Here is a 12,616-nt window from a genome sequence, read left to right on the forward strand (position 1 = left end):
TTGAGAAGGTTTCTAGCTTATCCCCATCACACATAATGCTTGCTGATAAGTACTACTTATCATATTAAAGAAGTTCTATTTATTACTATGCTTTCTAGTGTTTTTTTTTTCATAAGAAAGAGTGTTATATCTTGTCAAATATTCATTAGGGAAATTGTTCTATAGTTTTCTTCCTCTGTTTTTGCTCGTCCTGATTTAGGTATCAGCACCACATTTGTGTCAAAAGAGGAATTCAGTAGGACTACTCCTTTGTCTGTTTTTTTTTTCCAAATAGTTTATATAGAATTGGAATTAATTGTTCTTTAAATGTTTGGTACAATTCACTTTAGAATCTGTGTTGCCCTGGGGATTTTCTCTTAGGGAGTTCATTGATGGCTTGTTCAATTTCTGTTTTTTTTTTCCCAATGGAAAAATGAATTTTATTTAAGATTTTTAGTTAATATGGAAATAACATTTGTTGTTTCCTGTGGTTCAAACATGTTTTTTTAATTATTTATTTACTTTTAGTTTACAACATTCAATTCCACAATCCCTTGAGTTCAAATTTTCTCCCACTTCTCCTCCCCCCTCTCCCTCACCATGGCGGCATGCAATCCTATACAGGTTCTACAAAGATCTTCACATTAAACATTAGTCAAGTTGTAAAAGAAGAATGATAACCAATGGAATGAACAATGAGAAAGAAGGAACGAAACAAAACAAAAAAGAGAAAGAGCAAGTGGTTTGTCTCAATCTGCATTCCAACTCTGTAAATCTTTCTCTGGATGTAGATAGCCCTTTTCATCATGAGTCTTTTGGAGTTGTCTTATGACTTTGCATTGCTGAGAGGAGACCATTCTATCAAAGTCAGTCATCACAGATATGATGTGTCTGTAATTGTGTACAAAGTTCTCCTGGTTCTTCTCTCCTCATTCAGCATCAGTTTATGTAAGTCTCTCCAGATTATTATGAAGTCCATCTGCTCCTCGTTTCTTATAGCACATTCATATACCACAACTTGTTTAGCCATTCCCCAATTGATGGGCATTGCCTTGATTTCCAATCCTTTGCCATCACAAAGAGAGCTGCTATAAATATTTTTGTACATAAGGGTCCTCCTCCCACTTCTGTGATCTCTTTGGGATACAGCCCTAGAAGTAGTATTGCTGGGTCAAAGGGTATGCACATTTTTATAGCCATTTGGGCATGGTTCCAAATTGCTCTCCAGAATGGTTGGATCAGTTCACACATGACTCCACCAACAATGCATTAGTGTTTCAATTTTCCCACATCTTCTCCAGCATTTATCATTTTCCTGTTTTGTCATTTTAGCCAATCTGATAGGTGGTACCTCAGAGTTCTTTTGATTTGCATTTCTCTAATCAATAGTGATTTAGAGCATTTTTTCATATGCTTATAGATATCTTTAATTTCTTCCTCTGAAAACTGCCTGTTCATATCCTTTGACCATTTATCAAATGGAGATTAATTTCTTTTTTTAAGATAGAGTTATTTAAGTATTCTATTTCCTCCTCTGTTAATCTGGGTAATTAATATTTTTGTAAATATTCACCCATTTCACTTAGAATGTCAGTTTTATTGTCATATAACTGGGCAAAATAACTCCTAATAACTGCTTTAATTTCTTCTTCATTGGTGAATTTGCCCTTTTAATCTTTGATACTGGTAATTTGGTTTTCTTTCTTTTAAAAAAAATCAAATTAATCAATGGTTTATTTTTAGCTCCTAGTTTTATTTGCTAGTTCAATGGTTTTCTTACTTCCAATTTTATTCATCTCATCTTTAATTTTCAGGGTTTTCAATTTGATGTTTAATTAGGGATTTTTAATTTGTTCTTTTTCTAGTTTTAAAAATCTTCAGAATACACTGCATTCTTTCTCTATTTTATTGACGTAAGCATTTAGAAATATAAATTTTCCCCTAAGTACTGTACCACTTGGGGCATCTAGGTGATACAATAGAGTACTAGGCCTAGAGTCAGGAAGATTCATCTTCCTGAGTTCAAATCTGGTCTCAGACACTTAATCAGTCATTTAACCCTATTTGCCTCAGTTTCTCATCTGTAAAATGAGCTAGAGAAGGAAATGGCAAACGACTCTAGTATCTTTGCCAAGAAAACCCTGAAATGAGGTCACGAAGATTTAGACATGACTCAACAACAACAACAACCCAACCATCCTGCTTTGTCTGTATTCCATAAATTTTAGTATGTTGCCTCATTGTTGTTATTCTATTTAACAAAATTATTTATTCTTTCTGTGATTTGTTCTTTGACCCACTCCTTCTTTAGGATTAAATTATGATTTCCATTTTTTAAAATTTGTGCTTTTTTATTACCAAAGTTATAAGGGGGTGGCTAGGTAGCACAGTGAATAGAGCACCAGCCCTGGAATCAGAAGGACCTGAGTTCAAATCCAGCCTCAGACACTTAACATTTACTACCTTGGGCAAGTCACTTAACCCCAATTGCCCTTCCCTCTCCCCTCTAAAAAAGCAAAAAAAAAAAAGTTATAAGCTTCACTTCAGTGAGACCTCAAAAAATTTGTCAATAATTCATAATTGCTCCTCTCCATGGAAATATTTAGTAAAAGGCAAAAGATTTATAGGCTCTGAAAAGAAACCAGAGTATTCCAACTAATTTTTAATCTATGTTTCCATGGCCCTTTATGGAATCTAATTTTTATTAAGTTATGGTCTGAAAAGGATGCATTTAGTATTTCTGCTTTTCTGCATTTGGTTGTGAGGTTTTTATGCCCTAATATGTGGTCAGTTTTTGTGAAGATGCCATGAGAAAAAGGTATACTCCTTTCTACTCCCATTCAGTTTTCTCCAGAGGTCTATTGTATGTAACTTTTCTAAAATTCTATTCATCTCCATCTCTTTAACTTCTTTCTTATTTATTTTATGATTAGCTTTATCTAGTTCTGAGGGGGGAATATTGAGGTCCACCACTAGTACAATTTTACTGTCCATTTCCTTCTGTAACTCATTTCACTTTTCCTTCAAGAATTTGGATGCTTTGCTATTTGGTGCACATATGTTTAGTATTGATATTACTGCATTGTCTATGGTGCCTTTTAGCAAAATGTAGTTTCTCTCCTTATTCCTTTTAATTAGTTCTATTTTTGCTTTTGCTTTGTCTGAGATCATAATTGATACCGCTGCTTTTTTGTTTTTTACTTTGGTGAAACCATTCTGCTTCAGCCCTTTATTTTTATTCATGTGTGTTTCTTGTGAACAACATATTGTTGGATTCTGGTTTCTAATGCATTCTGCAATGTACTTTTGCTTTATGGTTGAGTTCATCCTATTCACATTCACAGTTATGATTACTATGTATTTCCCTTCATCTTATTTTTCCCTGTTTCTTCTTCTCTCTGTCTCTGTCTCTCTCTTTCTCTTCTCCCCTTCCCCCACCAACCTTGGGGAAAAAATATGAAACTTTTGTGACAAATACACATAATCAAGCAAAACAAGTTCCCACATCTGCCATGTCCAAAAATGTGTCTCATTCTGCATATTTACTCCACCACCTGTCAGGAAGTGGTGGGTGGTATTTTTCATCATCAGTCCCTTGGAATCATGGTTGATCATTTTATTGAACAGAGTTCTTAAGTCTGTTAATGTTTTTGTTTTGCCACTGCTTTTGTTTACCTTTACAAAACTTAGTATAAGTGTGTCTTGATCAAAGAAAAATCTTGGCACACCTCCACAACCTAGAAAATGTTCCAGATCAAATTTTAATTGGGAAAGCCAAGAAAAAGTCACAGTGAATCTTGTTTGCAGCCCAGGGCAGCATAGGAAAAGAGACAGGGAGGTCAGATGACTCTGGACCTAAACAAAAAAAAATGAGAGGTTAATCAGTGAAATATGCAGAAACAAATGGTAATATAGTATTTGATAAACCCAAAGATCCCAGGTATTGGAGCAAGAAATCACTATTTGATGAAAACTGCAAAGCAGTCTGTCAGAAACTAGACATAGACAAACATCTCACACCATCTATAAAGAAAATCTCAAAATAGGTACATGATTTAGACATGAAGGGTAATATCATAAGCAAATTAGTAGAGCAGGGAAAAAATTACTTGTCCAATCTATGAATAGGGAAAGAGTTCATGACCAAATAAGAGAGGTAAAATAACAAAATAGGAGGTAAAATGGATAATTTTAACTACACAAAACTAAAAAGGTTATGCAAAACAAAACCAATACAGCTAAAATGAGAAGAAAAGCAGGAAGCTATGAGAAAAAATTTGCAGGTTTCTCTGATTAAGGTCTGATTTTTAAAAATGTAAAGGGATTGGGGTGGCCAGGTAGCACATCGAGTAAGAGCACTGGCCCCAGTCCTGGGGATGACCTGGGGATTGAATCTGAGCTCAGACACTTAGCACCTACCCAGAAACACCTGGCCGTGTAACCTTGAGCAAGTTACTTAACCCCAACTGCTTAAGAAAAAAAAAGGTAAAGGGATATGAATCAAATTTATAAGAATAAAAGCCATTTTTCAGCTGATAAATGGACAAAGGATATGAATAGGCAGTTTTCAAAGGAAGAAATCAAAGCTATCAATGGTCATATAAAAAAGCTCTAAAATACTCATTAGAGTGTTGAGCACAACCCCACCTTCCCTTCCCTTAATTGATCTGTAAGCAGGCATTTTAACATAACTTTTACCCTTCCCTCTCCTAATTGATCTAGGTGGGGGTTTCAGCCCAGGGTAAAATCCCTGCTCTATTCTTCCCTGCCCCTCCCCTACCCCATCTCCACCCATTCTAGGTTCCCCATACCTCAGCCTAGGAAAAACTGGAGGGAAAATTGAAATATACACTGACCAATCACTGATTGTAGTTTCAGCTTATGTAACCTGACTATTGTAATCTCTTTAAAAACCTGCATATTGTTCATGCCAATTTACTGTCTTATTTGGGTATGTGAACAATATTTAAAATTTTTTCATTATTATTATAATATCTGTTATGGTGATCTGTGATCTTTAATGTTACAACTGTAATTGCTTTGGAGGTGCCACAAGTCACACCCATATAAAACTACAAACCTAATTGATAAATGTTTCGTGTGTTCTAACTTCTTTGCCAACTGGACATTCCCATCTCTCTCCTTCTACTTCAGCCTCCCTATTGCCTCAGACACAACAATACTGAAATTAGGCCAATGAATAACCCTACACTGGCCTCTCAGTGTTCAAGTAAAAGGAAGAGTCAATCAATGCAGCAAACTTCATTGTTGTCTTATTTTAAGAAATTGCCAGTCACCCCAACCTTTTTTTTTTCTTTTTTTTTGGAGTGGGGAAGGCAGGGCAATTGGGGTTAAGTGATTTGCCCAAGGTCACACAGCTAGTAAGTGTTAAGTGTCTGAGGTCAGATTTGACCTCAGGTCCTCCTGACTCCAGGGCCAGTGTTCTAGTCACTGTGCCTCATAGCCTCCTGGACCCCAACCTTTAGCAACTGACAGATCAATCAGCAGCCATCAAAATCAAGGTAAGTCCCCCCACCAGCAAATACATTATGACTCACTGAAGGCTCAGATGATGGCATTTTTTTTTTGGCAATAAAGTATTTTTAAATTAAGTATGTATGTTGGGTATTTTTAGACATAATACTATCACAACACTTAATAGACTGCAGTATGGTGTAAACATAACTTTTATATGCCCTGGAAAACTAAAAAATTCATGCGATTTGTTTTATTGCAATATTTGCTTTATTGTGGTCTGGAACCAAACCTATAATATCTCCAAGGTATACCTATATTCATCATGTTCTCTGTTTCTTTTAGTGTATAATATTGTATTACATTCACATACCTCAATTTATTAAGCTATTCCCCAATAGATGGGTACTCACTTTGTTCCCAACTCTTTCCTACTACAAAAATGTTGTTCTGAATATTTTGATATATATGGGGCCTTTATTTTTGTCTTTTTGACTTCCTTTGGGTATATGTCTAGCAATGTCTCTCTGACAAAGGGTATGGACATTTGAGTCACTTTCTTTGCTGAAATCCAAACTGCTTTTCAGAATAGTTGTACTGATTCATTCTAAATCTACCAGCGGCATCCCTCAGTGGCAAAATAATTTAATGAATATTCAAGCATCTTCATTAACAATGCACATGGCATCAACATGCCAAGTGCAATAAAGTTTTTTTCTAATATACTCTAATATATATTTTATTATATCTAATATATATTTTCTAAATACTCATTGGAGTGTTGATCACAACCCCACCTTCCCTTCCCTTAATTGATCTGTAAGCAGGCATTTTAGCATAACTTTTACCCTTCCCTCTCCTAACTGATCTAGGTGGGGGTTTCAGCCCAGGGTAAAATCCCTGCTCTATTCTTCCCTGCCCCTCCCCTACCCCATCTCCACCCATTCTAGGTTCCCCATACCTCAGCCTAGAAAAAACTGGAGGGAAAATTGAAATATACACTGACCAATCACTGATTGGTGTATTTTTTTTAATGTTTTGGGAATGCGATGATGGACCTGAGTGATTGGTCTTTAATTTTTTTTTCAAATGAAGATTTTCATTCTCTCTCTCCTGTCTCCCCCACCTGTACCCTCAATTTCGAAAGCAAGAAAAACGAAACCCCTTTTACAAACATGTAAGTCAAGGGAAACAAATTCCTGTACTGGCTATGTTTAAAACAATTTGTTGCAATCTACATTCTTCACCCATTACCTATCAGGAGGTAAGCAACATATTTCATGAGTCCTCTGCTAATGTAGCTGGTCACTGCATTGATCAGAGATCCCAAGTCTTTCCATGTTGTCTTTATAATATTGCTATTGTTGTTTAAATCTTTCTCTTAGATCTCTGCCTCCCACATTGCATAAATTAATTCTTACAATCATTCCATGTTTCTCTAAAACTGAGAATTAATCTTAATGTGCTCCTATACCCCACTAAGCTCTGCTAGGTCAAGTAGGCCATGGTGGTCAACTCAGTGCCCACAACCTCTCATCCCCAACCACTGAGATAGTGTGGTAAAGTGGAAAGAATTGATAGATTTAGAGGTCCTGTGCCCCTATTAGAATTCTACCATATACTTACTACCTGTGTAACCTTGAGGGAATCACTGAACTTCTCAGGACCGGTTTCCTCACCTGTAAAATAAAGGGGCTGAACTGGATGACCTCTAAGGTTTTTCCAGTTCCAAATTGATGAACCAGACCAAACCTGAAAGGAAGGTATAGATCCACAGATAACAGAGAAAAGCCAAGTAATATAAGGGGCAGCTCTTGGACCAACTTTTCCTCATCCTGTAGGGGTGACATCTATTATTTCCTGACCTCAATCTAGGCCTCTTGGCCCCTCTTTACAAGGCCATGGGGTCAATGTGGAGTCCTAATGTCAAAGCACTCAAAACTCCTTCAATATCAAATGTTAGAGGAGCTGCGTTTTTGCCTGCCTTAGCCTCATTTGCTTCCAAGGTTTCCCAGTGTACTTTAATCTTAATCAGTTGGCATTCTGGTATCACCTCAGTCATGGTTGTCATAATTCACCAGTAGTGTGTGTAACAAGGGTTTTCTATCTGTGTCATTGCAGTCACAGGCATCCCACTAACCCAGGTACTCAATAGGCCCATAACAGAACTATGGGCCATATGACCATATGACCAGAACTACCATCCTCTCTTAACTAAAGCAAGCAAAGTATAAAATAGTACTATCACCTCAATACCGATTCAGATACCTGCCCCATTGATGGGGTCCCTGGGGTCTAGATCAATTTGTGAAACCAACTTATAAAACCAGTCTGTGAAGTTGTAACTGCAATTTGTCCTTTCCCACCCTTGAGCTCTGCCCCTTCTCCCTATCCCACACTCCACCTAGGCAACACCCTGTGACCCCTTTATTCTTACTTAATCTCTTCATTTCTTCTGGGCCTGGCCCACACCCTCCTTTGTCCTTGCCTTTTGTCTCCTTAACGACCTGGCCCAAATCTTATCTAACTATCTCTTCACATGCCCCTCTTGGTCAGCTCTGACCTTTGTCTATGCACTGTGGCCCCTCCCGTCAGGCCAGCCCTGACAATGGCAGCCCTACCCTTTAAAGGTAAAAGCATGTACCCCTCTCACTGGCAGGTCCCCTAAAGGACTCTTGCCCGCTTCTCATGGAAGCCTAACAATAAACTTCTACAACTCTCACTCCAATTAAGCCTGAGACCTTGAATTCTTTCCAGAGGATATTGCAGGTTTTCTGGTCTTAGATAAGATCAGAATATCTGCTGAACCTATTGGGATCCTGAACCCCATCACCATGATCCCAATCTCAGTGTTTGATAAAGGCTATGCTTGCTTTATGCTGGGGGTTTGTTGCCAGGAAGGGGTTGCAATGCCTATGAATTATTAGCCCCAGATCTTCTCTCTGTCCCTTTGCTCTTTGGCAGTCCTGTCCTTCGGAGGAGGGAGGGCAATGGTAGAGGTTATTTGGCTTTTCCTGGTTAATTATGCTACCTCAACTTTGGAAGGGTGGGGGGAAGGTTTCATCAGTTCTCCAGGCCTTATGGAACACCTTCCTGATTTATATTAGCTGGTTGCTGTGGTGACTGCAGGAGGCAGTAGTGTTTTTATATTCTTTTAACTATGGAAGCTTTATCTTTTAAATTTTCTATTAGGACAGTTCATTGTAACGATCCATGGTGCTTTATTGCATTTGAAGCTTTGTACATGAATTGCTGGACTAAAGAGTTTCCTCACAAGCTGACCAAGAAAAGGAGGAATGGATTGGGTAAAGCTTTCTAGAGTTGACTTAGCCCCCTGGAAGAGGTAACATGGGAGCCCCAATCAATCAGCACACCCCCCTCCTCAAACATTTCTGGGTAGTGATGGGGTACCTGGGGTCTAAATCAATTTGTAACATCAATTTGTAAAACCAGTTTGTACAATTTTAACTGCAATTTGCAAACAACCCCTAAGGCAAGCTTCCATCCCTTCAGACTGACCTACCTGAAAGGTACTCTTAGGGATTGTAAAAAATTCTGTAAGAACAATGAAGATTTTTGTTAAGAAATTTGGAGACAGAATAACCTTTATCTTCTGCAATTCAATTCAATAAAAGTGTCCAGTGACAGAGAAGTGACCTTCAAGCCTCTGGAGAAGGACAACTAAAAAACTGAGAAGTGGCCATGCTTGGTGTAATTTGAGGCAGTTACTGTCTAGAGTTTTCTTAATCAAGGGTGATGCAGGTAAACCTATAAAGAAAGGATTAAAATGTTAAAATACTATAGTTTTGTTTTCTTTTAATCAGTGAATCTATTTTAAGGGATGCTGTACTCCTTTTAAGGCCCAAATTATGTCAAATTTTACCTTCTCTTTCACCTATAAAGGTATAAAGCAAAAAGTGAGATGATGCCTCCCTCTCCCCAGTCCCCAACCCCTGTGTAGGTCTTTAGTGACTGCATTCATTTAATGCTTATTTTATTCACATTCCTCAGCCCCAGAACAACGTCTGGGAACTCCCAACTCCACCTGACCCCCAAGCTCTGAAAAGAGCTTAACGTTCAACAATTTTGCTGTGTTCTCTATGGTGCTATGCTTTGAGACACGAATTGAAGCTTTTAATAATCTTTTTAAACAATGAAACCAAAACACTCAAGAGGGAGTATTTGATGAAGAGCTGAGATGTTGTGTAAATCTGGCTGATGTTACCACAATGATGCTAATTAGATGGGCAAACCTGTGTGTCTGGCCCCAGATATACCTGAAGACACCCAAGGCACGTTCTAGAAAAGTTAGAGGCTGTCAACACCATGAGGATGTGCTTGTCTTTGGAAATCTCCTGGTTAACGAGCCAAGGAAACAGATGGGCCTGCAGATTGAAGTGCAGTGGCCAAGTTAGAAGCAACATTGGGAAAGGAAAACTGAGCAAGATCAAACATAATCTGTTCATGTTAAAATACATAGAATTAAATTGCTTGCCTTCTCAATGAGGGGGAAGGGACAGGAGGAAAGAAGAGAATTCAGAACTCAAAAAAATTTTTTTAAATGAATGTTAAGAGGCAGCTAGGTGGTACAGTAAGTAGATAGAGCACCAGCCCTGGAGTCAGAAGAACCTGAGTTCAGATCCAGTCTCAGACACTAGCTGTGTGACTCTGGGTAAGTCACTTCATCCTGTTTGCCTCAGTTTCCTCATCTGTAATATAAGCTAGAGAAGAAAATGGCAAACCACTCCTGTATCTTTACCAAGAAAACCCCACCTGGGGTCACAAAGAGTTGGGGACAACTGAACCAAAAACCTTTACTTTCACCTGGTTAGTCTGGGGACTAAACCATGGGAGGAAAGGATGAGTCGAAAAACCTCCAATCTTTCTGTTTAATATCTCTCCAAGTTACATTTCTTCCTTGGGCATGGGCACACGTTGGAGAGACTGATTTTTTCTGTGCAAAAGGAAGACAAATCCATAAAATTAAAGAGTGTGTGCATTTTTAAGTTTATAATAAACCATATCTCAGGAACAGAATGTACTTTGTGACTCAATTTCTGGAAATACTCATGTTTTCAGAAGGCACAGAGGAATGTGATTGATATACTCAACTCTTTCTCTGTTGAAAAGTGGGAGAGGCTGTTTCCTCATTTCCTTGGATTATCCCATGGTGCCAAAATTCTGTCCTAAGAAGCAAACGATGTTGCAAAAACAGTGTCTTTCTAATGCAATATGGATGAAATTCCTTGTGCTTTGCTATAAATCCATCATTGTAGGGCTAATAGCTAGTAAAAACAAGGGAGTTTTATTCCTTTTGGAGCCCTTAATAAAAGCTTTTTAGATATGAAGGGGGATTTCAGTATCAGAAATCTGAGTAAGAGGGAACATCTTGAGACTCACCACTCTGTCCATGGAGATGTAAAGGGCCCCCAAGAATCTACCACCTCTGCCCCTTAGGCACCATACCCTCTTAATAAGGTTCCTTAGTGTATCCTGCCATTAGTCAGCTCAACAAAAAGCCTTTATGCTATATATAAATGTTTATTTACATTTATATCCAATAAAGGAAGAATGTCGAGTTTGGCATAGCCCACAACATAACAGTACAAAAGGTGAGGGTCACAAGGGAGATGGTTTCAGAGCCATCAAAAATCAAATTTTCTGTATCTCAATTCATAAACTCATAGGGCCCAAGCCCTGAAGTCTCCCAGGCTTTCACTTTATACTGATTGGCCAACCCCTGCTACTTATTTGGGACATCATTTCTTGTTTCCAGGTTGCTGCCTGACTCTCCATGATGGGGGGGGGGGGGGTAAAGGGGATCCCAAAAGGTTCAGCAGATATTCTTATCTTATCCAAGACCAGAAAACCTGCAATATCCTCTGGAAAGAATTCAAGGTCTCAGGCTTAATTGGAGTGAGAGTTGTAGAAGTTTATTGTTACACTTCCATGAGAAGCAGGCAAGAGTCCTTTAGGGGACCTGCCAGTGAGAGGGGTACATGCTTTTACTTTTAAAGGGTAGGGCTGCCATTGTCAGGGCTGGCCTGAAGGGAGGGGCCTCAATGCATAGACAAAGGTCAGAGCTGACCAAGAGGAGCATGTGAATAGATAGTTTAGATAAGATTTGGGCCAGGTCGTTAAGGAGATAGAAGGCCAGGATAGAGGAGGGTGTGGGCCAGGCCTGGCCTTGATTACTTCATCAAGAGATTAAGTAAGAACAAAAGGGGTCGAAGGGTGTTGCCTAGGTGGAATGTGGGATAGGGGGAAGGGGCAGATCTCAAGGGTAGGAAAGGACAAATTACAACTTCACAGACTGGTTGGTCGGACCTAGACCCCAGGTACCCCATCATTCCCCCCTTAAACAGATGACACCCGAATTCATTTGGGGGTACAGGACGATGATCTCAGCTTCCCGAGCTACTTCCCGCTGGGGAGGGGCGAAGAGCTGTCCCTGCCTCTCAGGGTATCATCGTTCAAGGGGTGGGGTCCGTGGCCAAGAAATTTGGCCAATGCCAGGTCCAAGGGATGATGGGTAACGACTTCGGGCAAAGGTTGGTACTCAGCCTGCGCAATCATCTGCAAGTGGAATGCACTGAGCCTAGAAGAGACAAGCTTAGCAAGAAGGTTAAGCAGACAAGGACCAGGAAAAGGGGCAAGTATAGGGAAAAGCCAGGACCACCATGAGGAAGAGGAGGAACCTGGTGCACTAAGGGCTTCATGAAGTCTTCCATCCAATTGGCCTTTTCCAGTATATTTTTGGTGTGGAGCTCTACCTATCAGGAATTATTGATATACATGCAGCAGGAGGTGTTAGCTAGGGCACAAACACCCCCAACTAGAGGCCAGCAGCTAATCTAAGGCTATGATTTTAGAACATTGTCCAAAAAAAAAACCCCGTTTAACTTGTTTTAAAGGAGAAGTGCTGGGCTTAGTGATGTTATAAATAGTCAGAGGGGGTTTGAGAAATCCCAGGGAGCACATACTCCCAGAATTCACACCCTCTGGCCCACCCATCCCATAAAGAAAGGAATATCCTTGGGGAGCACAAATGGGGGCCCGTTCATTGTAGGCCTTGAACATGGAGGCTCCATGGGTCAGTTAGATTGCATGACAACGTTCCCGGCAGAAGAGTCACCTGCCAGTGAAAGGTGCTGAGTCTAAA

At 39.3% G+C, this 12,616-nt stretch overlaps 1 non-coding gene across 1 annotated transcript; it reads right to left on the reverse strand.

Moving 5' to 3' along the window:
- Positions 1–2,513: 2,513 nt before the first annotated feature.
- On the reverse strand, positions 2,514–2,629 carry LOC138142149 (U5 spliceosomal RNA). The gene has a single exon (XR_011163374.1). It is a non-coding gene; the product is annotated as a U5 spliceosomal RNA (small nuclear RNA).
- Between the last annotated feature and the right edge of the window lie 9,987 nt (positions 2,630–12,616).

Source organism: Petaurus breviceps, unplaced genomic scaffold (assembly GCF_028583685.1).
Source record: "Petaurus breviceps papuanus isolate PSGF00001 unplaced genomic scaffold, PetGlider_PUasm1.0 90535, whole genome shotgun sequence".
NCBI lineage: Eukaryota > Metazoa > Chordata > Mammalia > Diprotodontia > Petauridae > Petaurus > Petaurus breviceps.